The sequence below is a fragment of the Canis lupus genome, chromosome 28 (genome assembly GCF_003254725.2).
Source record: "Canis lupus dingo isolate Sandy chromosome 28, ASM325472v2, whole genome shotgun sequence".
NCBI classification, from domain to species: domain Eukaryota; kingdom Metazoa; phylum Chordata; class Mammalia; order Carnivora; family Canidae; genus Canis; species Canis lupus.
In genome coordinates this window covers 9,163,293-9,190,473 of record NC_064270.1, presented here as the reverse complement: position 1 = coordinate 9,190,473, position 27,181 = coordinate 9,163,293, and the positions used below count along the sequence as shown (strand labels likewise).

The 27,181-nt window shown below is 46.5% G+C and overlaps 1 protein-coding gene across 50 annotated transcripts in view; it reads left to right on the top strand.

Moving 5' to 3' along the window:
* Positions 1–11,485: 11,485 nt before the first annotated feature.
* Positions 11,486–27,181, top strand: part of SORBS1 (sorbin and SH3 domain containing 1) — a 228,889-nt gene continuing 213,193 nt past the window's right edge. For 15 of the 50 annotated variants that reach the window (XM_049103299.1, XM_049103302.1, XM_049103304.1 and 12 more), the window contains exon 1: positions 11,489–11,639. The gene's annotated coding sequence lies outside the window, so the exon portion shown is untranslated. Of the gene's footprint in view, positions 11,640–27,181 lie in introns of all 50 variants that reach the window. The other 35 variants (XM_035708112.2, XM_035708106.2, XM_049103277.1 and 32 more) reach the window with 4 other exon arrangements.

Below are 27,181 nucleotides of genomic sequence, written 5' to 3'. Positions count from 1 at the left end.
TTCTGAAAACTCATCTCAAGGTACGTGGTGGGGCCGTAGTGTCAGGAATGACAGGAGGGAGGTGGCAGGTTTATACCAGGTCTATCCTGTTCTTTCTCTGCTCAGAGCCTGGAATGTAGTTCAGGTAGGGGGGTTCAGACCTTCCTAAGTCATGGTGATCCCTGCAGGTTTGTGGCCTTGCTCCTCACAGAGGCAGCCCTGTGTCCAGCTGGCCTTCACTACCCTCTGCAGCTCAAATCCCACATTTCTATTTGCCTACTGGATTGTTTCATCTTCCTGTCCTACTGTATCACCAAACTAAATTCAGATTTTTTTAAAAATGATTTTATTTATACATTCATGAGAGACAGGTGGGGCACCCAGGTGCCCCTAAATTCAGAATTTACTTCTCAGATGCCCAAGTTAGGTCTTCTGATTTCTCTGTTTCTCTTACCGGCACCATGATGATCCTCATCATCTAGGGGATCATCTTTGGTTGCTCTCTGTGTAGCAGACAGTCACTTGTATCCCAGCAGGTGACAAGTCTTGCCATATCTTCCTTTATGAGTTTGGTGACTAGATCTAGTACAGTATCTGGCTCTCAGTGATTAATAAATACTTGTTGATGAATGAATGAGTCAATGAATGAAGTGTCTCTTTCTTTCCATTCCCATGGTCACCTCCCTAGTTCTAGTTCTTATTACTTCAGAGCTGGACTATTGCAGTCACTTCCCATCTGTTGTTCTGTCTCTGGCCTTTCTTGGCACTAATTCATCTCACTGCTGCCACCAGATAGGTGGCACCATGCCACCTGTCTCACCACTCCCTTATTTAAAAATTTTTGGTGACTCCTCACTGGCTGTTAGATAAAATTGAAAATCACGGGGATGCCTGGGTGGCTCAGTGGTTAAGCATCTGCCTTCGGGTCAGGCTGTGATCCTGGAGTCCTGGGATCGAGTCCCACATTGGGCTCCCTGCATGGAGCCTGTTTCTCCCTCAGCCTATGTCTCTGCCTCTCTCTCTCTCTCTCTCTCTCTCTCTCTCTCTATCTGTCTGTCTTTCATGAATAAATAAATAAAATCTTTAAAATATTTGGAAATCATGAGCTTGGCTTTCAAGGCCACTGTGCTCTAGCCTTATGCCTAAAACTCCCATTCCTAGACCTCAGTTCTGTTCTCACACATCTCATACTCGACCATCTCTGGGATGATTCTCAGGCCCCTCTCTTGGTCCAGACTGAGATTCTCAATGTTACCTGTTCTCCAGAGGAGATAATATCTAAGCTAAGATCAGAAGCATGAGGAGGAGGAAGTAGAACTATCATTCTATTACTTAGCAAATACTGAATTTCCACTCTGCTGGGCACTGGAGCTGGCATATGTTGCTCCAGCCCTTGTTCTCAAGGAGAGAGTTAAACTACTTCAGATTATACACAGGTTCTCTGGAACCCTAGAATGGCCTCCCTGTGAGATTCCTTGGTCAGACTGAGTTTGGGGTGTTAACCTGTGCCCTTGGTTTTTTGGCCACCTTTGAGTTTTACCTGCTGACCCTGCAGGAGAAATGGGCCATTGTTTAGCTCTAATGGTTTCCTTGGAGTGAGCTGACTGGTGAGGCCTGTTGGACTCTCCTTGTCTGGAACCCTGTTCCTGCAGGACACCCCTGGTCTGGGATCAGACTTCATGTGACCTATATCCTTCCCCACTTCCCTGACCTCAACCATTCCAGCCAGTCCTTCCAAGGACTAAATGGGCTTCCAAAAAAACAGGGCAGCACTGGGGGCCTGGCCTTCCCAAGCAACTGTGGAGAAGGCCTTCTTAGAATAAGCAATTCCAACATATCACAATTTTTTTTAAGTAGGTTATATAGAACAGATATGTGTTACCTGTTTTTATTTTATTTTTTTTTTTAAAGAATTCTATGTGGAGAGAAATCTGGCAAGATATACATAAAATTTAATAGAAATTATTTATATTTTTAATTTTTGCTCATCAATAGTTTCTAAATTTTTCACAATGATCATATCTCACCAGTAGAATATTTAAGGGAAAATAAACTTGGTGGCACAAAGAATGATGGAATATTAAAAACATCACTCTATATTTTATGTTTTATAAATGTGAATTACTAACACAATACTTTTGTGATTTGCTCTCTTGGGAAGTTCATAATTATGTTCCCTGCTAATTACATCACCTGTTAGAAGGGGTGGTTTAGAAACACAGGTTAGTGTTTGCTTACAAAACTAAAAGTCCTCATTTCTCACATGTTGGCTGCCCAGACCTCTCTGTCATAGCCACCAGATCTTGGCATTTATCAAGCCCTGGGTACATGAAACCCTGGGTGAGGGAGTTCTCCTGGCCTGGCCTACAGAAGCTTAGACAAGAATTGCCACAGAAGCATCAAAACAATAGAATGTGATGTCGTGGGCATCCCAGGGGGGAAATGACAGTAGGTTGAAATGCATTTTTGCATCATTGATTTTTCCCTGCTGATTGAGCCCTGTTTATCTCATTTGGCAGATCAGCCTCAAAGTGCATGAACTATTTGTGCCTCATTAGTTTCCAATAGATTGATTTTGCTAGGATTGCGAATTGGCCATCTTGAATTGCAGGCTGCAGAAGCCAGCTCTGGCTCAGCCTCGGGGGCAGCACACCCAACACAGCAGCTGCTGTAGGCTCCCCCACCAGAGAAAGAGGCTGGAGAGCTGGTGTGAGGCTACAAAGCGAGCGGCCTCTTCAATTTTTCTCTGCAACCAGACAGGATAAAATATGGAGCTATAAGAAAGCAAACAAGAGTCTTGTCTGCTCTTTTTTCTTTTCCGCTCGTGTATCCTCCTTGACATTTCACTCCTCAAATGCTTCTCTCTCTCTCTGTCACCTCTGCACCCCCTTCAAAGGTAAGAAGAATAGGGGATCCCTGGGTGGCGCAGCGGTTTGGCGCCTGCCTTTGGCCCAGGGCGCGATCCTGGAGACCTGGGATCGAATCCCACATCGGGCTCCCGGTGCATGGAGCCTGCTTCTCCCTCTGCCTGTGTCTCTGCGCCTCTCTCTCTCTCTGTGACTATCATAAATAAATAAAAATTAAAAAAAAAAAAATTAAAAAAAAAAAAAAAAAAAACAAAGGTAAGAAGAATAAAAGTAACATTTTAAAAAGAAAAACACAAAATAAATTTGAAGACTAGTTTATAAACCAATGAACACTGAGCTACTTATGATGACCAGAGAGAGAAGGAGAATATAAAATACAAAATATAGAATATATTAAACTGAACATACGACATGACACTGCTTCTTTAAAAAGCATACAGAGGAAAAAAGAAAAAGTTTAAAAGGAAAAAAGCCAAGTGGGAACAGTGGTAGCTTCAGGCTGTAGGGATATGGATGATTTTCATTTTTTTTTTCTTTTAAGCTTTTCTGTATTTTCAACATTGTCCGAAATGATTAGTAGTATCTTTACCCTCAGGAAAATCTTATAGAAATACGTAAAGCAGTAATACACACACAACTAAGTAACGTGGTCCATGCTTTTCACTCAGCAAGGTGTATTGGCCTCTGCCAGTTAAAATAGCAAAAACTTAATACAAGTTACTCCAGCAGTTCCTCAAAAAGTTCCCATATGGCCCAGCAATTCCACTTCTAGGTATATGCCTGAGAGAACTGAAAACATATGCCCACACAAAAATCTTCATTACGACATTATTCATAATAAACAAAAAGTGGAAACAACCTAAATGTCTCTCCACTGACGAAGGGGTAAACAAATTATGATAATACACGCAGTGGAATGTTATTCAGTTGTAAAAAGCAACAAAGTGCTGATACCGGCTATAGTAAGGATGAACCGTGAAAATATGATAACTAGGGGCCCCTGGGTGGCTCAGTGGTTGATCGTCTGCCTTCGGCTCAGGGCGTGATCCCAGGGTCCTGGAATTGAGTTCTGTATCAGGCTCCCTGTGGGGAGCCTCCTTCTCCCTCTGCCTATATTTCTGCCTCTCTCTGTGTCTCTCATGAATAAATAAACAAAATCTTAAAAAAAAACAAAAACAAAAACATGATGCTAAGTGAAAGGAGCCAGACACAAAAGGCCATATATTCTATGATTCCATGTGTATGAGATGTCTGCGACAGGCAAATCTATAGAGATAGAAAGCAGATTAGTGGTTGCCAGGGACTGAGGGGAGAGGGAAATGGGGATGGCCTGGGCAGTAGGGGGATGATTGCTGGTAGGTATAGGGTTTCTCCTTGTGGTGATAAAAATGTTCTGGGATTTGATTATGGTAATGGTTGTATAACCTTATGAATATGCTAAAAAAAAACCACCACTGGATCATATACTTTATTTTTTTATTTTTAAAGATTTTATTTATTTACTCATGAGAGGCAAAGAGAGAGAGAGGCAGAGACACAGGCAGAGGGAGAAGCAGGCTCCATGCAGGAAGCCCGACATGGGACTTTGATCCCGGGTCTCCAGGATCACGCCCTGGACTGAAGGTGGCACCAAACCGCTGAGCCACTTGGGCTGCCCTGGATCATATACTTTAAAAAGATAAATGCTCTGCTACATGGAGTCCATCTCAATTTTTAAAAAATTTTCTAGAATACTGTCTTGTAAATTTTTTTTAATTTAAAAATTTTCTAGAACACTGTCTAGTAATTGCCTGTGTATTTATTGGTCTCTCCCAGTAGCTTGTAGCATCTTGAGGATTATTCTCTGGTTTTTCAGCACTGAGTAGAGGGACTGGAACACAGTAGGCACATGATATTGGTTAACTGAATTATTTGAGAGTCCTCTTCCCACAATGCCAGGGCTACCTGATGGCTCAGCTCCCCACTCTCAAGGAATCACCTGGGGGTTAGAAGCTCTCATCCAAATATAGAATACTCTGGAACCAAAGAGTGGAGCAGCTTATCCCAGCAGTCTGAATACCAACTGGTGGTATCACATTGTTTAACTCCATTGAGCCTTGTCTTAGGGTCACTGAGTTCAATAATGGGGCTGGCACTGACCTCCCAGGGGTCCTTACTATCTTCTTATTGGAGGGTTCACCAGGAATAATAACTTCCTTCTTTGAAGGTGGCAGCTTGGGTTGTAACAGATTTTGGGAACCTCATTTTAGCATGCTTTCTGGTTCTGCTCTACTTCTAATCAGGGTCAAATGAAGGAGTCCTTGGTTCTTTCCGCCTAAGGGAGGAGATCGTTTTATCTGTCCACTTCTCTCTTGTATAAAGTACAGTTACCTTCAATCCCTTGGCTGTAGAACACAATTCTTTCAGATTATCTCCTTCTTACAGGGCCAGATAAGCAGGTAGGCCACATAAGCACCGCTGAGATAGCCAGTTTGAAGAGGGCTCCAGATATCCCTGGAAATAGATGACTTTCTGAGACTTCTTGTCACAAAGAGCTGTTGTATGCCTGGGTGAATCGCTTGGTTCTGCCTGATGGAGAAACAGATGGTAAGATCCCTAAGGGAATGGCACGATGACTAGAGGTGGTCACTAAACTGCTATTCACAAAAGTGGGTTGAGGTGACCCAGGTTTAGGAGACAGGGCAAACAAGTTTGGGGACAGAAGAGATTTGCTGAGGTCATGGAGAAGGGGCTGTTACCTGGTGGGCACACCCGCCATCTTTCCTCCTGCCCTTTCCCCACACAGCACTTGGCATCTCCCCTTGATAAATGCTGACAAAGAGTTATTAACCTTCCCAGGGCATCTATGTGACTCAATTTGGCCCTATGTAATGAGTTCCTTCAGTGAACTCTTCCAATCACCTCTGACAAGCTTCCAACAGCTTCCAGAATGTCAGTTATTCCCTTAACACCATTGTTGTTGATTTTTTAACCTTGTTAAGGTTATAGCAGTTTAGTGAGGCTAGTTGCCCTGTTTCTGAAATTGTGTATTTTTTTTTTTTTTTGGCCTCAGGACATTCAATGATCTCTCTTCGTCTTACTTGCCATCGCTCTTACTTTCTCTTGCTCTCCTTGAACCACCCTCTTTTTCCTCCTCCCTCCTTGTTCCTCCTTCTTGGCTTCCTCTGTTTCTCCAGCTTCAGTCAGAATGCCTGTCTCAGAGTTGGCAGCTGGATCCACCAACCTTAAAAGTGCTTTCCTCAAGGAAATACTTCATTGCCTAAATTACTTCAGAGTAGTAGAACTTCTAAAGTAAACCCAGCATATTCTAATCAATGAATCCCTTGCCCAGTCAGATGGCCCCTCTTCTTCTCCTCCAAAACTCCTGACCTAGTCAGGCCCTCCCATTAATTCAGTGACAGTGGACAGACATGTGTTTCTGTACTTCTGATTTCTCTCAAAGGTCCACCCAGGTCAATTGTTTGACATTTTAAATGTCTTATTTTGACTAATTGCAGAAAAAAATTCTCAAAACCAAACCATATGTACTTGGTCAAATACAATTGCATTGAATTAGAATTCTATTCTATTCCGTACACTTTTTTTTTTTTTTTTAAGGAGAAGCAGGCTCCATGCAGGGAGCCTGATGTGGGACTTGATCCTGGGACTCCAGGATCATGCCCTGGGCTGAAGGCAGACGCTAAACCGCTGAGCCACCCAGGTGTCCCCGTACACATGTTTTCATCCAAGAAACAACACAAGATATGCTGGAGCAAGTATTTTTATCTTCTATATTTTTTAAAGATTTATTTATTTATGGAGGGAGAGGGGCAGAGGGAATCTTCAAGTAGACTACCTGCTGAGTGTGGAGCTCCATCTCACAACCTGAGCTGAAACCAAGAGTTGCATGGATGTTCAACCTAATGAGCCACCCAGGTGCCCCAGAGCAAGTGTTTTTAGATTGATAAATGGAAGTCTGTCACTAGACTCTTGGGGTTACTGGTTCATGCTCATCTCAGTGCTGCTTTCTAAGTCATCACCATGGCTCCTCTCATTTCTGGTCCCATAGACTTCTGACCAACCTCCACCCATTTCATCAAACTTCCCTAAGGCAGTATCTGCCAGTCCTGACCTCCAAAGAATGTGGAATTCTTGGGTATGGCCTTCCCCTATCTTCAAGTCAGTTCTGTGCCCTTAGGCATGAGAGTGAAAACTCACTTTTTCTCAGTAATTAACCAGCAAGAAATAAGAGAATCTTTCTTTCTTTCTTTCTTTCTTTCTTTCTTTCTTTCTTTCTTTCTTTCTTTCTTCTTTCTTTCTTTCTTTCTCTCTTTCTTTCTTTCTCTTTCTTTCTTTTTTCTTTTCTTTTCTTTCTCAAATATTTTATTTATTTATTCATGAGAGACACACAGAGAGAGGCAGAAACACAGGCAGAAGGAGAAGCAGGCTCCCTCCCTCCTGATGTGGGACTCGATCCCAGGACCCCAGTATCACGACCTGAGCCAAAGGCAGACGCTCAACCACTGAGCCACACAGGTATCCCAAGAATCTGTTCTTTAAGAAAGTTTTGCTCTTTCCACTACTTGCTTCGCTTTCTTCAAGATGTTACAAAAGAAACTAGGTACAAATGGTCACCAGAGCTTTAGTGATATATCAGCTAAACTCTTTGATACATAATTCCCTTTCTCTTAGCCTATTTTCTTCTCCCCCATCCTGGCTTTCTCCAGCTGATATTTCTGAAAGTGATTATGGTTCAGCTTTTGGGTAACTGGGGAAACAAGTTAACAAAGCCAACACATTTTAGGAAAGCATCTCTCATGACTTGGCCTCCTAGTAATATTAGTAATAATATCCACTTACCGAGTGCTTATGCGTCAGGCAGTGTATAAGCACTTTATATGCATGCTTTCATCTACAGCTCACAAGTAAACCTTGGAGGGTTGTGTATTCCTCACGTTGCAGACGAGGGACCCAAGAGCTTACATGAGATTCCATATTAGGTGTTGGAACCAGGATTCCGTCCACAGGCTTAACCACCATGCTCACTGCCATCTCTAGATCGTCTTGTTTACTTCCCTCTCCTGCAGTCTGTGTGACCCTAAAGATGGAGGAAAGGCTGACAACTCTGGCATTTCCTCTGCAAAATTCTCTCTCTTCCCCTAATTCCTCACAGTTACGGCCTGCTTGGGGGATGCTTCCTACAGCATGTTTATGATGCCAGTTTGTGTGCTCAACTCTCCTGCCTGATACTGTTATTTCTCTCCAGCAGCGGAAGGACTGCTGGGAATAATCTGATGCACATGAAGAGAAAACGAGGAGTTACTAATAAGATTAAATTAAGTTTAAACACATTTTTAACAGTATGTAAAGCACAGTGCTAAGCACTGTTGGAGATGAGCAGACACAAGCCAGGACCTCATGGAATTTACAATCTGGTAGGTAGAGAGGATGAAGAATAGGACTATACACATATGTACGTGAGTTCATGCCAAATATGGTAAATTCCATGAGGAAGGAATAAGTGAAGGACTGTAGGACTGGAAGGCAAGAATGCTCACTTTCCCTGGGAACCAGGAATGAGCATGTGATATTAAGATATGGGATGAGATGGGGTGCCTGGGTGGTCCAGCGGTTGAGCATCTGCCTTTGCTTCAGGGTGTGATCCTGGAGTCCTGGGATCAAGTCCCACATCGGGTTCCCTGTGGGGAGCCTGCTTCTCCCTCTGCCTGTGTCTCTGCCTCTCTCTCTCTCTGTGTCTCTCATGAATGAATAAACAAAATCTTTAAAAAAAGAGAGAGAGAGATGGGACGAGAATGGAAAGCCCTGAGCTCCAGGCTTGGTTACTGATACACTGAGAACGGCTTGGTGTTTCTCCTTCCCAGGACAGGCCCCAGAATTTACAAGACACAGTACAAAATAAAAATGTGAGGCCCCTCACTTGACATGAGGCATTTCAAGATGGTTATAAACCAAGAGCGGGACCCTTCTCAGCACAGGGCGGACACCCACGGAGCTGGCCTTCCCTGCCGCTGCTTCCTCAGGGGTTACCTTTGGGAGGTAGGGAGTTGGGTCTCACCAGCCCAGCAGCACAGGGCCCGAGACTCAGATGAGTCAGTGAATGACTGGAGACAAGAATTAATTGACACAATTATGCCTGCTGATTTCTTGGGTGACTTTCAGTGTTAAGATGTTATTAGACCGTGACTCTGAATACTTTTTTGGAGGAGACATTTGAAATGAGCCTTGAAAGATAGTAGGATTTTTCTTTCTCTCTGTTTTCTGTTCTTCTCTTCCTCCTGTCCTTCCAGTATTTTTCCATTTATCTGAAAACATACAGGCTGGAACCAGCAGAGTTTGATATCTGAGGGATGACTCAAAGACTTAGACTTCACTTAAGATTCCTCAAGGCACTTTCCCACTTATAGCGATGGCCTTGTCTATATAGAGAATTTCCAGAGGTACAGTCCAGTTTTGCATTTTATAATTATTTTGTTTTATTTTAATTAAACAATTTGATAGATGTTTATGATGAAAAAACAGAGATGAGCAAAAAATAATTACTTGCAATCCCATAGAACTCTAATGGGATTGCAGTACTAAACTAGCTTTCAATCTACTTTCCTGTCCAATAAGGTATTTGGTACACCTTTACGGGTCAGGGTCATTTTTCATGGCTGTGTGGTAATCTGTCATATGGTTGTACTGAATACATATTCATATGCAACTAAAACTGGACATTTGAATTGCTTTGATTTTTTTTTTTCTATTCTGAATGGCGTTGCCCTGAATTTGTGAGCTAGGCAACTTATTTAGTTTCTCTACCTATTATTTTCCTCTTCCGTGGATAACCTCAGGATAACAATTGGACTCCATCCCCAGGGTTGCTGTGTGGTGTGAACTAATGCATGTAAAGCTCTCAGTGCAAGTATAGAATAGTGCCTAGCAGACTAGATGTGCTTGATTAAAAGTCATGTTATTACTTTACAGGCCCAGAAGGAACTGCCTTGTCTGGATGGTGGAGTAAGCCAATCGTGGAGCCTGGGAAGCCTGATTCCTGATCTAGTCTTCTTTGCAAAGCAGCAGGACAAGGTGAAAGTGGAAGGAGACATGGGCTGGGAGCTCCCTAGACTGAGTGGTTTCCTGGTGGCGTCTTGTCTCCTCAGCTGTACAATAAGCTCCCAGGTGGCTATGAGTGTTCTAACTTTTTTTTCTTTACACAGAAGAGGACAGCCGATGCTCAGCAAAAACTTGTCACCGTTCCTTGACATCTAAGAACCTTAGCAGATGTGTTTCCTATCAGCCCATGCAGTCATTAAGGCCTGTCTTTACCTCCCCACATACAGCTTGTTAACTGGGAATGTGCTTTGGCTGAAGATTCTTGTCAATGGCAGCTGACAAAAGTCAGTTTTGTTCAGCCCAAGGGATGACTGCTCTATCTTGGGGGATGTCTCAGGGATGCTAGAAGCTAGGCGTGGCTGCTTGCGGCCCTGAGACCTTGGGCAAGCAACTTCCCCTCTCTGATTCCTTTTCTGTAACACTGAGCGGGTATCGGAGGAGGTCAGGGTGTCCAGCAGTTAGCTCTGAATTCAACCTAACAAAGGACGCTTCTCTTCCTTGCATATTACCTTCTCTTATTCTATTCACTCAGTTTCACACTGTAGTGATTTTATTTTTTCACTTGCCTGTCTCCCTTACTAAAATGGAAGCCTCATGAAGGGAAACTTCACTGATTTTTGCTGTAACCCCAGGGCCTATCACATGCCTGTCATGGAGTCCCTAAACGTGTGTTGCCTGAATGAAATCTCCGCGCCTGGGTTCAAATCCCAATTGCGTTGCTTTCTCTGTAATCTTGAGCAAGCCATATAAACCTCAACGGTTTTTCCACTTGAAAATGGGGGTGTGTGTGTCTGGGTGTCTCAGTGGTTGAGCATCTGCCTTTGGCTCGAGTGGTTATCCCGGAGCCCCGGGATCGAGTCCCGCAACAGGCTCCCTGCACGGGGCCTGCGTCTCCCTCTGCCTATGTCTCTGCCTGTCTCTCTGTGTCTCTCATGAATAAATACGTAAGAAATCTTAAAAAAAAAAAAAGAAAAGAAAATAGATTAGTGACAGTGCCTTTGTGATGAAGCTCTGATGACCAAATGAGAAAACATCCAGGAAGCATCAAGGACACTGGTAAGAGTATAATTATGACAGTAGCAAACATCTACGGCCAGGCACTATCTAAATGCTTGACGCAGGTTAAGCGTGTTCATCCTCACTGCATCCTACTGTTAGACCATTTTACAGATGAGCAAACTGGGCACAGGGGTTCAGTAGCACATGCGCTCAAGACAGGTTGGCTTTTGTCTTTATGCCCCGGGTTCCCTCCCAGCTGTCCGCGGCGGAGCCCTCGGAGGGGCAGAGGGCTCGCGGGGCCAGCCTCGGGGCTCGCCGACCGCCGGCCAGGACAGGAAGAGTCACCGAGCATCCGCGGGCCCGCGCCCTCCGCTCACGACGCCGCGGGGCCGGGCGGCCGGGCGCTTCCCCGCCTCCCACTGGCGCACACGCCCCTTCCTGTCACGGCCGGCCCGGCCCCGCCCCCGGCCCCGCCCCCGGCCCCGCCCCCGGCCCGGCCCCGCCCCCCGCCCGGGCGCCGCCGGAGTGGAGGGTTCCAGACGCATGCTAATGAGGGGGCGGCCGCCGCAGCCCATTGGCCGGCCGCGGAGTGTCGGTGAAGTCAGCGCCGAGTCCCAGAAAAACAGCGCGGGGCCAGCTGCGGCGTGTAGTGCGAGTGGGGCAGGACGCGCGCCGCCCGCCCGCCCGGAGACCCGCAAGGTAAGCCCGCGCCAGCCGCCCGCTCGCCCGCCCGCGCTCGCCCGATCGGCGGCCACGGCGCGGGGGGCGTGCGGCGGCCCGGCCCCCGCGGGCGGCGCCTTTGTTCCGCGCTCGGAGCTCGGAGCTCGGAGCTCGGAGGAGGCGCGTTTAAAGGGCCAGCTGTTGGAAGGACTTGGGGGACGCCCTCCCCCAGAGCATCCTCCGCGGTCACGGGGAGAGCCGTGGTTCCCCCTCGGCCGGACCTTCCTTCCTACGCGGTGGACCCCCTGTCTCTCCAGGAAAGTTCCCCAGGGTGCGGGGGGGGGGTCCCCGGGATTCAGGTTTTGTTTTATTTTCGGTGGGTGGGGGTTCGTACGATCATGGCCACTGCTAGGAGACAACGTCCGCCTGCTTCAGGCTGGCTGCAGTATGGGTGGGTGGAGGAGACATCCAAGCCCGGGTAGGTCTGCGCTGTAAAGTGAAACTACCGAGGAGGGGCTCCTCTGCAGCAGCCAGAGGAAGAAGCCGGGAGCGAGCGGCAGGATGGAGGCGTCCAGGTGTGTTCATTCATCGGCATCCCCCGGACCGGAGGGCGGCAGGAGGTGCGCCAGGACGATCCGTCTGGCCTACGACCCGCCTGAAGGAGCGGGGGTGTGTGGGTCCGGGGACTCGGTGCCATCCGCCCGAGCCGCTTCGTCCCCCGGAGTGACGGGCATCTTGCTAGGCAGCTCGCCACCGACAGGGACGGAAAAGCAACTCCTTTCCCCGAATTCCCGGGCCATCCCTGGCGCCCACCTGGCTGCTTTCCGATGTGGCTTCCTTGATGAGCGGTAGCGCCATTCAAGATTGGGGGATGAGGCTTGAAGTCATTGTGTACCTTCCATGGGGGAATGTACTGTCGAATCCTGCATCTCCCCTGTATCCGCTGCTGTAAGATGGCTTTGAAATTCACCAGCGCATGCTTCCTTTGGGCAGACAGAATTTATTACGCTATTACATTGCTACATAAAAGCAGAAGGGATCCCACTGAGTGTGGCTTCTTTTATCCAGACCTTGGGTTTGCCCAGCATGTTCTGGTTGAACCTTTGGATTTTTGTTTTAAAATGAGCGCTGGGATGCTCCTGTTGTCACAGGGCCGACCTGCTGAAATTGCCAGAATTGATTTCACTGCCAATAGGAGGGAGGTTCATTTAGAGATATCATGGAACCTATCTGGCAGTCAGGCCTCTGACATCACCCCCCCCCCCCAAACCTTCGCATCCTTTTTCCTCTCATAAGTGAAGGCCAGGGATGGCTTGTCTGTCTCCACTCTCCTTGGTTTTCAAGTTCCTCTATTTAGATTCAGTTTATTTATTTATTTATTTTGATTGGAAAGGCAGCTTGGTGGTGATTGAAGAGAAGGGGATGGTTTAAAAGTGGGGTGGGCAGCAGATGGGGACAGCAGCCTCAATGACAAAAAGCACATGCTGGACATTTGGAGACTCCAGATCTACAGCCCTTAGAGACACAGGTGAGATAGATGGCTGTCTACCCACTGAGAGGTGTGTGTGTGTGTGTGTGTGTGTGTGTGTGAGCGAGCGAGCTTGAGGGAGGGGTGGAGGAAGAGGATGCTGCCAGCAATTTTCTGCCCCACCCTCTTGATGCTGCCTTAAATAGCTCCTTGCCAGCCAGGCTCTGCTGTCTCAGGCTCTTGGCCTGAGGGGATGGCAGAGAAGGGTGGGTCTGTTGGCACTTTTGCTCTGGGCACTTTAGAGTGGACGGTTAGCAAAGGGGGTAGTTCTGGGGTCGTGGAGAGCTCATTTCTCAGCTGGAGGGCCCAGAGTTGAGTTGTCTCTGGTGACTTCCCCTCATGGAGTATACAACTGAAAAGAAATGCTTTCTACCCTATAGGGCAAAGATATGGAGGGTATTGTCATTTTCCCTTCGACCCTACCCCCTGTTGGCCCTGTCTTTTACCTGTTCTCTTTCATGGTAGTTGGAGAGTTTCTGTGAACTTTTTTTAAGGGATTGGGAATAATGGGGGAGGGGGGAGGTAGTGAGGTTGGAGTTCTGGGAAGGGATGAGCAGATGCTTCTTACTGGCAGAACAAAGAACTGTTCAGCCTCCTTAAAATAGGGTTCCATATAGATAGTGGAGTCTGGGGTTTTCTTTGCAGAGCATGAATAGGCAGGGTTCAGGAAAGAAGGCTTTTATTAGGCCACATTGGTCTGGTCATCCAAACTTAGCTCTGGACCCTTCTCTGGACATGGAAATAGATTTGCTGTATAGGGCACTCACTAGTCATTTGGGATTTAATCTGTCTGTAAAAGGAAATGGATGGTCCCAAAAAACTTTGGTGGAGGAGCTCTGGACCAAAGATAGGACAGCTGGCTTTGAGCCAGGGCCACCAACCTGCTTTGGGATAGTGGCTTCTACTCTCTGGTCTGTGTGCTTGTTGGAAAAAAGGTGGAAGGCTCTGGAGGGTTCCTGACAGCGTTACTGTTCTTGGATTCACAAGTCCAGTTTGTAAGAGCATTTTAAGATTGTTTTGTTTGTTAAACGATGTTAAATTCGTAGTACTGCTCAATGGCATGAAAGAAGTATTCCAGGACTCGGGCTTCTGGTGGCTTCAGACGTACCTTTTCTTTGATTAGTATGATTTATGAGGATTTACTGTACGTCCATAATTCAGAGCCAGAATGGCCTGGAGTGGGAGGCACAGACCTTCTGAGGTGCGGTGGGCTGGGGAGACTTGAATTGGCAGGATGCTAAGGAAAAGGAGCCTCTAGAATCCATTCTGTCTTCCTGTGTATGTTTAACTCCCTTCTTTATTTATGATTATACAGGTGAATGTTCAGGGATTTAGAGTATGAGCCTTGGAAGAAAACCCTGATTGCCAGGTTTCACATTCCCCTCCCCCCCACTGAGGAATTTGAGGGATTGGGGAAGTTTGGTGATTTGTCCAAAGTCACACAGGTAGCAAGATGCACAGCTGGGGCAGGAGGCCAGGCGGGGAGTTTCTAGGTCCTGTGTTCTAGATGTAGTTCTTATTCCCTCCTCCTCTGATGAGATTCTAAAATGGGATAGAGAAAGTGAGGAGGAAATGGGGCTGAGGAAGGGAGAGATTGGAGGCAGGTCAGGTGGAGAAGGGGAAAACACAGCCTCCAAACTTGGAGGAGGGAGGGATGGAGCTGAAATGGGGCTCTGCCAGCGGTGAAATCAGGTTTCGCCAGCTCTTGGAGTGAAGGAAGAGAGGAGAGGCTTGACTTAGAGGATGGAGTGGGTGGACCGAGAGGCCTGTCGGGGCTGGGGCTGATGTGGGGTCTCCTTAAGACCTCTCCCGTTGACCCTCCAACCGCTGAGTGTGGGAGAGGCTGCTTTGTTTTAGGGTCAGCTGAGCTGAGGCCTTTGGAGCCACTGGGGTACATGGAACCTGAACATGCGGGAAGTCAGGTGTGCTGCTGGTGATGCAGGAGAATGCTGAGGTGAGACCCAGTTATGCTGAAGTCCCAGGTTTTTTTTTGTTTTGTTTTGTTTTGTTTTGTTTTGTTTTGTAAATGCAACATGAAAGAAAGTTCTCTGTGGTATTTATTTTCAACTCAAGCAGTGTTTTCTCCTCTGTCATCGGTATTTTGCATGTTTTATGGGACCCTGCTTCCCATCCTCTCTTCAAAGGGCAGGCTTGGAGGTAGCTGATTCAGGAGGTGGCTGATTCACTGAGCTGTAGCTCACCTGCGGGGAGCTTCAGGCCTGGGACAGAGCTAAAGCCTGGGAATGTTTCAATGAGCAATTAAGGAGCTGTGAACAGTGGTTAACCTGATCAGTAACCATTCAAAGGCAAGGATGAAAGGTGCTAATACTTTGAAGTCTATAGCCCAAGCCAACAGCTGGCCTGTATGATGTAGTTTCCTTTGGCTGGATGTTTTTTTCATGCCTCGGAAGTGTCTGTGGATTCCTTGAGTTGTTCCCTCTTTTTGTACATGGAGAGGCATGCGTGTCTGTGTATCTCCCGTCTTCCCATTCTTGCTTTCCCATGGCTTCCTCCTCTCTACATTTCTTTCTCTCTCCTGCTCTTCTCTTTCTTCTTACCTTCCTCCCCACCTTCTTTCTTTACTTTCAATAATAGAGCTTTGTAATGTATTTTTTTGTAATGTATTTTAATGTATTTACTGTTATTAAAATTTAATCTTCTCTGTTCTTAATTTACAGTCAGTTGAGTTCACTCTCTTTCGATGTGTGGTTATGTGTTTCACACACAAAACAAACAACCCTAACCCAATTAAATTGCTTTTTACTTCTTTATGTGTGGCCCTCCATTGATTCTGCTCCCCACCCCCCCCGGCCCCTTTTCTTCTGGGGTTGGTAATAGCTCTTTATAGAAAAAGAAATTTCCAAAAAAAAAAAAAAAAAAGAAAAAGAAAAAGAAATTTCCCAGCTCACTGTCATGTGGATATTATTGTTTTTATAACAAAAACAGTTACAACAATAGAAAAAGTTTCCACCCCTGTATTGTGGACACAAGGGACACCCTCTCCCAAGAGATGTGCCCTATTTCTTGACTTCCTTCCATGGAAAGAGTGTCTGCGATGTATTCTCCAATAGAAGGCTGTACTGTAAAAGTTCGCGGTGCTGATGGTGAAGCTGGGGCTCTTGTCTGCATTCTCGTAATGCTTAGAGTCCAAGAGGGGGGTTGGCTTAGGACCAAGAGGGTACATTTAAGAATTCATTGTGATGGTTTTTCTTTGTTTTCCTAAACTGGGCTAACCCAACTGTCAGTGTAAAGATCCAGATCGCTTTGGAAAAGAATGAGGTGTTTCTCAACTTTCTGATTCATTTCGGTTGGGACCCAGGTTAGGCACAAGGAGGGTAGGTATCCACCCACAGGTTGCAGGTGTGAAGTCCCAGGTGCTTTGATGGATGCATGCATGTTGTAGTGCTTTAAAATTTTCTTCTGACTCAGATTAATTACAGAGAAGATTGAGTCTTGGTGCTCAGTAGTCAGCAGGTAGTTTAGCATCTACAGCTGGCCTTGCAAGCAAGTAGTCACCTTGAAATCTCTAGTTAATATGTTAAAAATTCACATGAGTTTTGTATTCTACTCTATAATATGTCAGTGCTGGGTTTAGTATAAAGGTATTTGAAATGCTTTACTGTTGGGGTGCCTGGGTGGCTCTTTCAGTTAAGCATTGACTTCGGCTCAGGCTGTGATCTTGAGGTCCTGGGATGGAGCCCCATTCCAGCCACCCACTTAGTGGGGAGTCTGCTTCTCCCTCTCCTTCTGCCCCTCTCCTTGCTAGTGCTCTCTCTCTCTCTCAAATGAATAAATCTTTTTTTTTTTAAAGATTTTATTTATTTATTCATGACAGACACACAGAGAGGGAGAGAGAGAGGCAGAGACACAGGCAGAGGGAGAAGCAGGCTCCATGCAGGGAGCCCGATGTGGGACTCGATCCCAGGTCTCCAGGATCCGGCCTTAGGCGGTGCTAAACCACTGAGCCACCCGGGCTGCCCTCAAATGAATAAATCTTAAAAAAAATATGTGCGTTACTATTGAGTACAAGTGATGATCCAGGAAAATGTTGTGTTTATATTGGGCTTTCAGTTGTCCATGTCCACTTTAATTATGCACAGCAGGTCCCAAACCCCAGCTGGAGAAGCCAGCAGTGGGGCAGGCATCAGACCTGGTGGTGTGGAGAGCTGCCCACTGCCGCCAGCTCTTCCAGAACCACTGAATATCCCAGTCGCTAAGACCTCATCCACGTCCCTAAAGACTAGGTTCTCCCTCCCACCAGGGCTTGTTCCCTCACCACCAGGCCTTTTTCTGCTTTGCTTGGGTGACTCCTCCTTCTCCTTTCAGACCCTCCTCACATATGAAAGAGGTGCTTTTCTTTCTATGTTCACCAGTAGCTGGTTCCCTGTCTCTCTTTTCTACCAGATTGTGAGACCTGGCAAGATAGAATCTGTGTTTTATGTCTTTTTAAATTCAATTTTAATTTACATCAAAGTCTTTATTTATATATATATGTCTATATATGCGTGTGGATATATACTCTTAAAAGTGTATTTATATATATATACACACACACACATAAGTATATATATGCGTGTGTCTATACTTTTAAAAGTCAAGTAACACTGCAAGGCTTATAAAGAAACGCTGTGTCACCCCTTCTCATTCCAGGGATTACTCCCCAGAGTCAGTCACTGAATGAGATTTTCTATTGCTGCAGTAACAAATTACCACCAGCATAGTGGCTTGAAGCAAAATACATTCATATTTTGGTTATGTAGGTTAGAAGTCAGAAAAGGTTCTCACTGGACTAAAATGAAGGTGGTAGCAGGGCTGTATTCCCTTCTCGGAAGAGTCTTTTTCCATGTTTGCATCTTCTAGCTTCTAGAGACTGCTTGCATTCCCTGGCTCCTGGCCCCCTTCCTCTGCCATCAGAGCTGCCAAAGGCTTGTTGAATTCCATCCCATTGCATCACTCTGACTTCTCACATAGTCTCTCATCTTCCTCTGCCTCACTTCTTTCTCCCTCTTCTGCTCTTATTTTATTATTTTTTAAAGATTTTATTTATTTATTCATGAGAGACCCAGAGAGAGAGAGGCAGAGACACAGGCAGAAGGAGAAGCAGGCTCCAGGCAGGGAGCCCGATGCGGGACTGGATCCCTGGCCTCCAGGATCATGTCCTGGGCCGAAGGCAAGCACTCAACTGCTGAGCCACCCAGGCGTCCCTTAAATATATATTTTTAAAGTTATCTCTACACTCAACATGGGGCTTGAACTTAGAACCCTAAGATGAGCATTACATGCTCTACCAACTGAGCCAGCCAGGCTCCCCCAGTTTATAATTTTAAAGTCATTTATTTCTTGTTTTTCATTTTATTTTTGTTTTACTTTTTGAGAGACCTCTTCAGCTTCATTCTTAGCCCTTTTGAATTTTCAAATTTATGTTTTCATGGTTTTGCATGAAACATGCTTACATGTTTACTTTCTAGAACTCCCTAGTTTGAAGCTCACTTTTTTTTTTTTTTTAATAGTATCTTGTTCTTGTTTCATGGGTGCAGTAAGTTCACTTAGGTTAGGTTTTTGTTTTTGTTTTTGGTGTTTTTCTGCTGTTTTCTGCTTTGTCTTTCTTTCCTCCCAGCCCCTTTTTTGGCTTGTTTCGGTTATTGAATTTCCCATTGGAGGTGTTCTTCCACTGATTCTTGACTGTCCATTTATATTTTAAGAGTGCCGATTGGTCATTTGTGTGACAAAGAAGAGGGCTTGATTTCATTGTAGGGGTCCAGGAGAGAGCCTACTTTATGTTTTATTTTTTAAAAGATTTTATTTATTTATTTATAGAGACACAGAGAGAGAATGAGAGGCAGAGACACAGGCAGAAGGAGAAGCAGGCTCTATGCAGAAAGCCTGACGTGGGACTCCATCCAGGGTCTCCAGAATCACACCCTGGGCTGCAGGCGGCGCTAAACTGCTGCACCACGGGGGCTGCCCGAGAGCCTACTTTAAACATCAGTGCCTATACATCTTTTCTCTGGGGTGTTGGGTTTTCATGGAGAAAAATGTGGCCTGGGGGTATAATAGCTCTATGCCTTGCATTCTGGGAGCCTTGATGGGGAAAGAGGCTGGGTACCCCATTTGGTATGCAGATTTTCACTGGGCTCTTTCCTGAGGTTGCCCCCTGCTCTCCCTTCTTATCTCTGCTGTGTCCCTCCCTCCACTGTGTCTGAATCAAGAGTCGCCCCGGTAGTTTGCCTAAACAGTGCATCTCTGCCTTCTTTTCCCTGGGCTGCAGTGGCTCATTCAACAAACTTTTAGCAGACTCTCTTTTTAGCCCCTGTCCCGTTGCCTCTTAGCCCTTGGTGCCTCCAATTCCTGAGGCTTCTTCTGTGTCTGTGGCTTAAGCCCCCACTTGTTTAGTGTTTTCCTTCCCTGCTTGCACTTAGCAGAGCAGAAACCTGAATCAGCTACTGCAGGGCAGTCAGCGGTCTGTCTTCCAGAGTTTTGTTGCTAGATCCCATCTGCCCTTGTCTTCTTTCCATCAAAAAATCAAAGCTTTCTCCTGTCCTTTCAGTGGGGTTCTAGGAGAGAGTAAGGATAAATACGGGTGTTTAAGCTTCTGATTTGACCAGAAGTTTCATCTCTTTATCCAAACCCTTTGTTACCTGATAGATGTAGTGTATATTTTGGAGAAACACATGTTCACATGTTTCTAAGATGGCATTCATACAGTTAGTCATGAGATTTCAAGAGAGTCCCAAGCATACAGTCTTACAAAAATAAATCCATTGTTTATTCTGAGATAGACGTAGTAACAGGCAGCGGAACCTGCCCTGCTGCCTGTGTGGTGTAGGATAACCACAGTGAGGCAGCGTTGTAGGCTGTTGGGCTGGAGAGTGACAAAGCTCAGGTGCTATCTCCAGCCCCATCACTCATGACCTGGGTCACCTTGAAAAGTCACTTAACCTATCTAGATCTCGGTTTCCCCAGCCTTAAAATGAGCTCTTGGTCAAGATTTGATTCAGTTCACTGCCATAAATACCTGTGGTGTCAAGGCCTGGTGCTAGGATTCTTCTGGGTGTCTCTTCTAAGGGAGTGAGGTCAGTTAGGGCATTTGTCACACTGAATGACTGTGGCTTGTCTGTCTTTCTCCTGATTGTAGTTCTGTGCCTTGCACAGTCAGTACTCTGCAGATTTGACCTCTCCAGACGGCAGGCTCCATATGAGGGCCACATTGCTGTCATCTTTGTATCTTTGCGTCTGACATAGCCCTTGGTACATAGGAGGTATATGGTTAATGGTAGGCTTTTCCACAAGGAAATATGAAAACGGGAGTTGCTCTGCCAGATTCCCCAGACCCTGCTGGAGAACAGAGGCCTTGCTCCTTGGGAGTCCAGCTTGCATACTCCTTGGCTCACTTACAGAGCTGGGGGCTCACATCTCAAATGACTTGATGGTAAAGTCAGCAGAGATGGTGGTTCTGTACCACAGCCCTGACATTAGAGGATTGTCTCCCCTAAACAGGTCACAGTCATGTATTTGTTTAACTAGCCTCATACTGTTACAAGTTAAGATCAGATTCATCTTAACTAAGAAAGTGAATTGTAGATATAATCCTGTGTTTATAGTGTTTACAAATGTTTAAGTGCCTTTTCATAATTTATTTTGGTTTTCCTAAACCTGTGAGCTAATGTGCCAAAACTAGTAAGTAGTAACTTCAGGGAGATAAATTTGGCTTCATAGAAGCACTTTTCATCGTGAGAGCCATTCCCTGCTGTACTGCATTTGGGAGGCCCCAAGCTCCTAGTCAAGCTGAGGTTAGATGTCCATTGGCCAGCGAGCCTGGGAAATCAATCCCGGAGTGGGAGATGCCGTCTCATTAGAGCATCTGAAAAGTCCTTTGCTTTTGATTTGTTCAACAAATAATTACTGAGCACCAACCATACACCAGGGTCTGTGCTGGGCTCTGGGAATATAGCAGTGAGCAAAGAGACTTGGCACTTGCTATCCTAGAATTTATACACTAGAGCTGAGCTTTCTAGTGTGGTAGACACTAGCCATATTCATTTTAAATTAGTTGAAGTGAAATACAGTTTGTCTTTTTAAAATATTTTATTTATTTATTTGAGAGAGACAGCAAGTGAGAACATGAGCAGGGGGAGAGGCAGATGGAAAAGAAGAGGCAAGAGTCCCCTGCTGAGGGGGCTCCATCCAGGGACCCTGGGATCTTGACCTGAGCCAAACGCAGATGCTTAACCGATTGAGCCACCCAGGTGACCTGAAATACAGTTTAAAATTCGGTCTCTTGGTCACACCATCCACATTTCCAGTGCTCATAGACACAAGTTCCTGTCATCTCAGGAAGTTCTCTTAGGCAGCCTGCGCTGGACTAGGGAGCTAAGCTTCTGTGTTCCTAGACCGGGCATCTGGGATTAGCCTTGTTTCACAGTGGAGGCAGCTGGTGCAGAGAAAAGCCATTTGTTTAAGGTCATGTCACTGGATGGTCCCGAGCTGGAACAGATCTCTTCTCATGGAGCTTGGCTCTTCTTGCTTGGAAGTGAGGCGGGGAGCAGAGTGACCGAGAATATGGTCTCTGCTCAGGCTGCTTGGGTCCAAATCCTGCACCTGCTGCTTCCTAGAGCAGGTTATACTCCACTGTGCCTCACAGGCTTCACCTGTCAACTGGAGGAAATAATGGTACCTACCGCACAGGATTATGGGTGGTCCGACCCAGATCCTGGGTACTTTGGTGGTTGGATCCTAGGCTTTTCTTTGAGGTTTCTGTTGCTCGATGATTTGCTCAGCCTTGCAAGCAGGTCCACCTGGTGGGGCGTGATGCACTCGAGGTGCCCTGTTTTGAGGAGGAAGAGAGCTCTGCTGTTAGCCCCTGGGCCAGGAGGGTGCCTTATTTGATAGGTGAATCCCTGCTTGCACATGGAACTTTAATTGAAGAAGTGCTTTAATAGCGATGGGTGCATTTCATCTTTTGAACAAGTGTTGCTCAATGTGTAGACATGGCCCCCACCCTCCTGGACTTTTTTCCTCCTTAACACTGAGAGTGCAGGGCTCTTGTCTTCCCCTTCAGGCATTTGGCAGTTTGTCGCAGGTTTTGAAGTAGGAAGGTTCTGGTTTGACAACGTGTGTGTGTGTGTGTGTGTGTGTGTGTGTGTGTGTTTGTGGGTGTAGGGGGGGCAGTGGCGGCCTTGGAGATGCATGTAACTGATACGGCATCTTGCTTCAGCCAAGTGAGGCACACAGGGCAGGTTCTGGAGTAGGGCCAGGGACAGACCTGAATCAGGTGTCTGCTGATGGTGGCCAGGGGGCTGAACTGGTGGAGGCCACTCCTGGCGACCTGGATTCCCATCATGCCATAACCATGCAGCCTGAGGACCCACGATCCGGAGGATTGAGCACTTGCGCGTTAACCTCTAACTGGCTTTGCCAATCTCGTTCTCGTTTGGGTCGTCACTTTCCAGCATTCATGGATGATGTGCTAGCTCGGAGCAGCTGCAACAGGCATGGGTGCTTAGAAGATCCCGGAATTGCCCACGTGTCTGTGCACAAACTCATTACTCATTTATATAATGCCTTGTGCATTGATTATTAACATTAGCCTGTAGGCCAACCTTTGAGTTGGCTTCCCAGTAGGGTCACTAGGACATATCTTTTGAAATCCAAATAGTTTCTCTTGTTGCCTGAAATTTCTGCGGAACCTGGCAGCCTATGAGCAGTTTCTTAGTGTGACATGTAAATGGGTAATTCATTCGCAGATTTCGCTTCTCCATTTAGTTTGTCTTTCTTGGGGGCAGATCCAGGCCTGGGTGACTGTTTCCTGTGAGCACAGAATGATGGTCAGGGGTTTTAGCTATTTATGTGAACTTGAGGGGGACAGGGTAAACATTTTCATGTTATGTCGATGTTCAGGAGTCTTTCCCAGGCTGCTGTAACATATACACTATTGGCTGTTCTGTGCCTGCGCCTCTTTTTATAGGCTGTACACATAGAAAGCTGGCCATAGGAGAGGATACCGCAGCTGGTGCGGGAGGTGAGGAGGGATGGGGGGTGGGGAGGTGAGACAGGCCCGAACTGGAGTTGGGAGATCTGTCACTGCCCCAGGGGCCTAGGCAGTGGGCTTGAGAGCAGGCCAGGGATCTGGATAGAGAAGCCAAGGCAAAGTGGGAACTGGGCCGCTCTAAGCAGGACACAATGAATAGAGTCTCCAAAGAAAGAAAAACCCCACCAGGGACAGAAAATAGAGTAGCTAGAGAAAGCTGGACTCCGGAGGCCTGAGGGCCGAAGCAGGGTTGGGTGCCGGCTGCTGACAGTCAGGTTGCCAGCCCCGTGAGCCTGGGCCAAGACAGTCTCAGGCCTTCTAGGACAGTTGTGTATTTGCTTTGTGGGGCCTTTATGTTGGGCATGGTGCATTAGTGAGCCAGGACTGGCAGGTGTGAGGGGGCGAGGTCCCCCAGGAACTGGGAAATGTTAGTCATGCCTGAGCACGGATAGAAGATACGGCTTCTCTTCAAAACAGCTGCCGCAGGGGGAGGCCTTGCAGCCCGCCAGCCTACGTTACAATCTACAGTCTTGGTTTTGTCTTGAATTATTAAGGTTGTGGGCTATTTCAGCACTCACCTGAAGCATCGTTATGAATAATTTTCCCTTCCTGGAGTCGAAGGAGCTCTGGTATAGAAGAGGTTTTGTGACCATGGTTCTGGATTCCCCAGGCTGCTCCCTCAAGGAACATACACCTGGCAACCAGGAAATCCAGAGGTTACCCTGGAGGGCAGGGTATGCGCCTCCTTGGGCCAGCTTGTAGGGTATTTTTGTGGGTGATCCTTTCGATTGTAGCAAGGAAGAAACAGTGCTGTTAGGAGATGTAAAATATTTAATACTCTCTTTAAAAAATTAAACTGCCCAGGAGCCTTTGATTGGTGGTGCCCATAGCAACATGCATGTTTTTTTTACCTAAGAAGGAGAGCCTTCTTAGGGCTTTTCAGCTTCTTAGGAGGGGTGTGGGACCTCACTCCTGGCAAGACCACCTGGGAGGCCTACAGCCCACTGCCTGCTTGGTCCAGAGGCCCAGCAGTATTAGGACTGAGCAACTCCTTTAGAAGTTGGAAGCTAGAGTCTGTTTTGGTAAGTAGTGGAGGAGTAAAGGGGAGGAGAACTTGCTATCCTTTTGGGGCTTGTTCATTCATTTTGTTTTATTGGCTTGTTAGTTCCTGGCATTCATGCTTCTCCACTCAGCTCCGGACTTTGGCCTGTATGGTTTCCTTAGTCTGGAGCATTCTTTCCTCTCTTTGCCTAGTTAGCTCTGCTCATCCTTCAGATGTCATCTGCAACACCATATCCCTGGGGAACCCTTCTCTGATCCTCTGGCCAGGTTAAAACCTCCTGTTTGAGGCTCTCATGATTCAGTGGTTCTGGACAGATCATTTTTCATAGCATCTGTCTCGACTGCTTTGTTACACTTGTTTGGGAAATCATTGTTTGTCTGCATCCCCCTCCACCAGTCTGTAGGATCCACGATGACAGTGGCCACATTCTGTCCCAGTGCCCAGCATGTGCCTGGCCCACAGAAAGGGTTGACTATCTGTGAGCAAATTAATTCATTTACTAAGTTTTGGCTTCTGTAGCAGCAGATTCTGGGAATATAAAGAGAACAAAACACCCCTGCTGTCCTCACGTTGTTCCTAATCTGGAGCAGTGGGTGAGCTCTCAAGAGATCGATTGAGTGGCAGGAAGAAAACATCAGTTAAAGTTCTATTTATTCTTTAATTCAAACATAAGTAGAATGTATCTTTCCTATTTATAGTAGCACAGATTTTATAATTAACTTAAAAGTAAATATGCTCAAAGCTATTTTATTAACAGGAAGGTATGATCGAAAAGTTTGGTGACCAGTGGTATGACGGGAGAGGTAGGCACATAAAAAGGTTTTTGGGCCCAGGTGTGATAAACACTAAGTCATTAGGGCAAATACCAGGGCCACCATGGAGGTGGGAGGGGGCTGGAAGAGGACCAGAGGAGAGTGTTCCTGATAAAACACAGGGGTGCCAGCATGAACAAAGGCAGGTGGCATGAGAAGGCTTTGTATTGAGAGGTCAATACTTTAACAGGGCTGGGAGTCTAAGGCCGTGGTGGTGGTGGTGGTGGTGGGGCGCTGCTAGATGCCCCTACTGGTTTGTGGAGGGATTGAGATTTGGGAATACCAAGATCGCTGAGACAGGGCCCCTGCTGGCAGGGTGGATGGCGGGGTGGATGTAGTCTAGTTGGGGAGAGAATTGGCACACACACCCTAAGGGGAAGACAGTGAGTGAGTGCCTGGATTCCGAAGAAGGTGGATATTTGGGTTGGAAGGTGGATCAGACTGGGCATGCTTTCAAAACTGTCCTTGCCCAACCACGCAGCCTTCTCTTTCGCAGAAAGGGAAGGGGGCAGGCTGGCCACTGATTTCAGGCCTCTTTCGAAGCCCATCTCTGGGTTAGCTCTCCACGAAACTCTCCATCTGTGCCTACCTGGTGAGATTTTTACCTTAATGTGACTTAGACACCTCCAGGGTTATTTTCTGGGTTACAAAATTGTATATGAACAGAAAAATGGCATATGGTATATAGAAATATGTGTATTTGATGTGTTCACTTACCTGTGTAATCATACTCCTTTCTCTCTCTTTCTTTCTTTCTTTCTTTCTTTCTTTCTTTCTTTCTTTCTTTCTTTCTTTCTTTCTTCTTTCTTTCTTTCTTTCTTTCTTTCTTTCTTTCTTTCTTTCTTTCTTTCTTCTTTCTTTTCCTTAAGTCTCAAGGCTTGAAGTAATTATGTAATTAGAATCCACATAGAGTGTGGTTAGATAAGGTGTAATTAAAGAGGAAAGCCTAATTTTGGAAGAATGATAAGAGGTCATTTGATTCAGTCTGGGCCCAGATCCAATCGTGGAAGAACAGTAAGAGGTCGTTTGGATGTACGGAGCTTGGGGCCACCCAAGAACCCAGACTGGCTTGGGAATTGAGCAGATCCTGTTTCTTTCAGTTCATTGTGAAAGCTACTCATTGAGCATCTTCTTGGTATAGGGTATTGTAGGAGGCCCAGCCAGGGGTGAGGAAAGGAAAGTCTGGATCCAGGGAGGACGTGGGAGTAATGGGAAGATTGTCTGGGGAACAACCAGGAGGTCCTAAGGTAGAGAGATGAAGATTCCTCTGTGGGGGTGAGGGAGATGGTGGGGAGGTTGGGAAAGGATTCACAGAGCAGGTGGCATTTAAGATTTCTTGAAGGGTAGGAGGGTTTCAGGAGCAAGGACAAAGACAAAGAGTATTTGTGAAATGAATGCCAGGCTGAGGTTGGAGGTGGAAGGAAAATGACCAAGTTGCTGGGTGGCCATTTACAGTTTGGTGATGAGGTAAAGTTCATTCAGCTCAGGCAGGATGGGGACAGCATGAGACCTAGAGGATACCAGGCCTTTAACTACATAGTGGTGACTAAGTGCAGAGGAGTTAGAGATTGCTGTGGGCTATGGAGGTCAGGGGAGGTGTCCTCATGGAGGGGCCAACAGGATAGGAGGAAGAGGGGAACAGAGGACTTGGCAAAAGAGGGGAGTGACATGGGCAAAGGTCTAGGGAGGGAGCCAGGAGATCATCCAGGAGAGAGGCGAGGGGGCACATAGGGGAACAGGGCAAAACCAGGTGGGCTGGAGTAGGTGAACTAGATTCCCAAGCCATGGTGGGTTGTTGGACAGGAGAGTAGCATGGCAGCGGTATATTGAGGGAAGAGGAATCTGGCCCTGCTGTGTAGAATAGGCTTCTGGGAGTTCAGCCTAGGTTCTTTGTCATGAGGTGATGGGAACCAGGCAATGGGCTTGGGAGGGTGGGGCTGGCTGTCTGCAGGCCCTGATTACAGAGCGCTACTGGTCTTGGTAATAAGATGAGAGAAATAGGGCAGGGGAAGAAGCAGAGGTGACCATGGAGTTATTAAGTCCTAGACTTGGGGCAAAAGAAAGGGTCTGGACTGGAGATTTGCAAGGCCCTCCCTTTGGGGGTGGGAGGAGAAACCACATAATCTTCCTTGCCTTCCTGGAGTGAGTAGG